Genomic DNA, 5,201 nt, shown 5'->3' with positions numbered 1-5,201 from the left:
GTGAGCGTTTTTTGTGCGTCCTGTTATTACAGCCATTACCGACAAGGGAATATTTAATGTATCATAAAAAGCACTGTTGTCTGGCACCCTCACTTTCACTTCTCTCACAATGTATTCCCTTGTAATTGCATTAACATAGCTCTTTACTGCCCTTACTGTTGTGGGTGATCAGAACCTCCCGAGTGCGCTTTCTCCTGCGTACATGATGAAGGGAATAATGTGGGATCGGTGTGCCCCTGGGTGCTTGTCTCTCTACGTTGCCAGTTTCTGATTTGGATCCAGCCCCTGCCCCCTTAACCGCTTCATATGTGCAGATGAGAAGGGGGAGATGTAGAATTGCATTGGTCCGACCCCTACCCCTTCACTACTTGTCTGCATCCCTACAATATGAGATATGGTGGCACGCTCTGCAGTGGAGAGGAAGTTGGAGCGATCATTATTCAGAGCCAGCTTCTCTTCAGTTCAGGAATATTCCCAGTGCTGGAGGAATGGGGGCGGGCAGAAGGCAGGCATTTGACACAAGCTTTAAGCAACCCAATTCTTGTTTTGCTGCAGAAAATGCTGCATCCCGTATCCAAGTCTCATGCTTTTTTTTCTCCTTTTCTTGCAAGGGCAGGATGAAACCTTCAAGGACAGCCTTTCCAGACACGCAGTGGTCCATGGAAGCAACTGAAATCGCAAGGAAGCAGGCTGGAAGTGGGGGGTGGGCGGAACCACAGTGAGGTAGCCGGAAGGAAGGTCAGGAACCAAACTCCAGAGGCCTTACTCGATGACAACATGGCCTCATCCCCAGCAAACCAGCAGCTCCTGCAGCACAACACCGAGGTCAGTTGTGATGCATCAGGGGACAGCCACAGTGTAACAGTAAAGATCAACAGCAGGCCCCCTCCTTCCTCCATCCCTAAGCACTGCAAGTACAGCATCTCTTCGAGTTGCAGCTCTGGGGAGTCCGGAGTAAAGCAAGGGGGCACCTCTGGACTGCGCAAGAAGAAGAAATTGACTCAGCTCTTCGAAAGAGCCAGCTCCATTGGTGGAATCCCAAGTTTGACTCCAACAACTTGGAGGAGGCTTGCATGGAGAGGTGTTTTTTGCAGACCCAGAGGCGGTTCCGTTACGCTGTCTTTTACATCACCCTCGGCTGTCTGGTTGGAGTATTTACTTCATGGTGCACTTGAGGCCAAATTCAGTAGCTCACTTGGTGCCAGCACTGTGCTTCCTTCTTATATGCGTTGCCATTTTTGCTTTCACCTTCACCAAAATGTATGCCCGCCACTATACATGGGTGCCGCTGTTTATCACGGTCATGGTTTTCATGGTGACATTGGCCACCCAGTTCCAAGTTTTAACACGTCGCTCCATGATTGGTGATCTCTATAACTACACTACCGTATCCAATGACATCTGCCTTTCCCAAGTTGGGAGTTTTTCTGTGTGTGTGGAAGTGCTGCTTCTTCTTTACTCTGTGATGCACTTGCCCTTATATTTAAGTATTTTCTGGGCATAGTCTACTCTGTGCTTTTTGAAATGTTTGGCTATCAGTTTCGAGATGAGGACAGCTTTATGCCAATGGCCACCAGGGTCGTTCACTCGGAGTTACTGAGCAAGGCTTTGCTGCATATCTGCATCCACGCCATCGGAATACATTTGTTCATCATGTCTGAGGTGCGCTCCAGGAGCACCTTCCTGAAAGTGGGGCAGTCGATCATGTATGTGAAAGATCTGGATGAGGAGAAGGCACTCAAAGAGCGGATGATCCACTCAGTCATGTCCGGATCATTGCAGATGACCTCATGAAGCAGGGTGATGGTGAGAGCGAACACTCTGTGAAATGCCACTCCACTTCAAGCCTAAAAAACCGGAAGAAAAAATTTCGATACAGAAAACACCCATCATTTTCCGCCCCTTTAAAATGCAACGGATTGAGCAAGTTAGCATTTGTTTTGCAGACATTGTTGGCTTTACAAAGATGAGTGCCAATAAGTCTGCTCATGCCCTAGTGGGGCTGCTAAATGACTAGTTTGGGTGCTTTGATCATTTGTGTGAGGATACCAAGTGTGAGAAAATCCGCACACTGGGGGACTGCTACTATTGCGTTGCTGGGTGCCCAGTACCCAGAGAGGACCATGCCTACTGCTGCATTGAAATGGGCCTTGGAATGATTGAAGCCATTGAGCAATTCTGCCATGAGAATAAGGAGATGGTAAACATGCGAGTGGGTGTTCACACTGGCACCGTGCTCTGTGGTATTTTGGGAATGAGGAGGTTCAAATTTGATGTGTAGTCGAAGGATGTGAATTTAGCCAACCTCATGGAGCAGCTTGGAGTGGCTGGCAAGGTCCATATTTCTGAAGCCACCGCAAAATATTTGGATGATCGCTACATAATGGAGGATAGTTTGGTGGTCGAGCGAATTGGTGAGATGGTAGTTGCAGAAAAGCTGAAAGGTAGGAAATGTATATTTCTTATTGACTGTACTTATTTTTTTGACACTAGTAATCTTCGGCTTCTAAAAAGGTGAGCACTGTAAATTGAGGATTGTCACCAAGCTAATAAAATCTTGTGGCATTATGTTTTATACATTTTGATGATTGAAGACTTCCTACACAGTTTCCATTGGATCTCGGTCAAATGTGCTAGTTCATCAAATAGCCGTAGTTTCAGTGGTAAGGAACTGGGGTGGTGCCGTTGGAACATTTGCAGTTCACTTTTTAAGACACAGGCTTTGACTTTTCTGTGGGATTTCTTAGAGCTTAGTACATCAGACACTCAATATGCAATTTCATGTAATGAGTTTCAAGGTGTCAGCTTGATTATGACAGTGTCTCCTAAGTCTTCAGAGATGTCTGGCATGATGAGGAGCCTGGAGACCACCATGTTAAGAGATGGCTTCAGATCTGACATATTCCCCAAACTCAACCACTTACCATTCTATCTAGAGCTCTTAGCCCAAATTCATATTGATCATCGAAATGTCTTTGTGGTCTTTCCAGATGTGAAACTTATACCTTGAAAGCAGTGCTACTTTATTGTGATTAGTGGGTGAAAATGGCCTAAGCCAGCCTTAGAGACTGTGCTCCCCACTGTGGCACTTAGAGAGAGACTCCTTCCCAATTGTGTTACAATGTTGTATACATGTAGCACCGCCTTTTCTCATTGGTTAGGTTAATTTAAGCTCTTACATATTAACTAGTAGTGGCATTACACTAGCATTTCCACTTGAACTCCTGCGTCAATATAGGACATCTCAGTGTTGCACGTTGGCCATCTTTGGTTCCCTAACCAAATGCTTATGATGCCCCTCACAGTGTACACAGTATTAAGCCTCAGCACCAACAGGAGGTATCTTCCATATATTACCGGTACCTACAGCTAAGGGTGTAGGAGATACTAACTTTTCGGAGGGAAGACACTGTCAAACTTGAGGGGAGCCGAGTCAGGGGTCTGACTTGGCTCTATGAGTCAAAGCACAGGCCGAGCCACCAAAAGATGCAAATCTGTCAACAATTGACATGAAAAAATATGATGAATGGATGCCCTTTGAAAACGACTCCTTTAGGAACACGGAAACAACTGTGTTGGATACTCACGACCCCCCCTTGAAGCTCCATAATTTGCAACTGTGCCTAACACGTAACCGAGGCTCGAAAGTAGCCGCGGAATGCAGCGTGGCAACCCTTCAGCTGCCTGGTGCATTTTTAGGTTTCACCTAATCTTTTCTATTAAATATTTTTTAAAGGGGCTTAAATCCCCCCCTTGCTTTCATTGATCCCTGTGCTTGCCACTCAGTAAATTGGGCTTGAAATGTGCATTGCTTTCTCTAAACCCGTCCCACTCTTTTTAGCATCAAACATGTAAAGTAAATCAATTAACCTATGAAAGGGTACTCTGTATTTGAGAAAACAATAAAAAATTAAATACTTCATCATAACAACTGTGAATCTGCCTCAAAGTGGTGTTATTTTTTTAACCAGCACACAGTGTAAGAATTTTAGTAGGTAAGGCGCTACACAAAAATAGCATTGGCATAGCCAATAGGTCTCACTTTTGGGACCTTATAAGTATTTAGTTATGCAGCACAATATCTTTGGGACAACAACATCAACTGTTACATGGCTAAACACTTATAAGGTCCCAAAGGCGAGACCTATTGGCTATGCCCATACTTGTTCTGACATGGTGCTGACAACTTAGATGCTTTGGACACTTTGCCACTGCTAATCAGTGTCAAGGTGCAAGTGCTCCCTGTATAAAGTGTAATGGTAATTGGTTGTCCATGATTGGTATGTTTGCCTTACTAGTAAGTGCACTATGTGTGCCAGGGCTCGTAATGCAAATGTTACTAGTGGGCCTGCAGCGTAGCTCCGCCCATGGCCTATTGGTGTCTGTTACGTGCACCAAAGGCCATATGTCTTCAATTATTGTGGCCAGACACGGCCGCGATAATTGAAGACATGTGCTCGCAGTGGCGCGCGCGCGTACCACTCGCGAGCTTCTTTGGGTTTTTTGGACTCGTTTGGTGCGTACAGACGGTGTAAGATGTTTGATGCGCCTGCATATAGAAAGACGCGACACAAAGCAGTGCCTGCATTTCTATGCACGCGCGTCAAACATCTTACACCATCTGTGTGCCTGTGGCTCTGTGCGTACATGAAAACTATGCGAAGAATTTGATTATTCGTCTGTCTGGAACTCTTGGTAGTTTCCACAGACTGCAAATGTAGCCACAGGTTCCAGCTTCCAGCAGGCAGTGAAGAAATGCACTTAGCAATAATGATCCGAAAATCAGTCATTTAGGAACAAAATGGCGTTGACAGCATCCCCTGCTGCGAATCGCACAATTTACTAGGCACGTGCCAGGAGATGCCGCACAAGCTGTGGCCCAGGGAGAGACAGTTTGTCTTCAGGGGTATCCTTTTTGTATGTGTTTTGTCATCGAGTTCATTAACATAATTAATAACTGATCACCGTGAGTGCTGGGATAGGAGGGGATATTTATATTAACATACATAAGAAACGCGCTCACACCTTTCCTCTTGCACGTGGTTCTCACACTTCCCCTTTCACGTGCTGATCACTACTCACTGTTGCTGAGTTAGTAATATCACTTACAAAACATGCGTCTTGTGTCCCCAAATTCCTGATAAGGGGGTTCGACATTGAACGTTGGGAACTTTAAAACAAGTTTGCAATCTAACATAAAC

General features: G+C 45.4%; 1 pseudogene; it reads left to right on the top strand.

The window, feature by feature from the left end:
* Positions 1 to 777: 777 nt before the first annotated feature.
* LOC144769254 (adenylate cyclase type 9 pseudogene) lies at positions 778 to 2,518 on the top strand (annotated as a pseudogene).
* The last annotated feature ends 2,683 nt before the right edge of the window (positions 2,519 to 5,201 follow it).

The sequence above is a fragment of the Lissotriton helveticus genome, chromosome 7, assembly GCF_964261635.1.
Source record: "Lissotriton helveticus chromosome 7, aLisHel1.1, whole genome shotgun sequence".
Lineage (NCBI taxonomy): Eukaryota > Metazoa > Chordata > Amphibia > Caudata > Salamandridae > Lissotriton > Lissotriton helveticus.
Note: the sequence above shows the minus strand (reverse complement) of the source record. Positions and strands in the feature narration are given on the sequence as shown.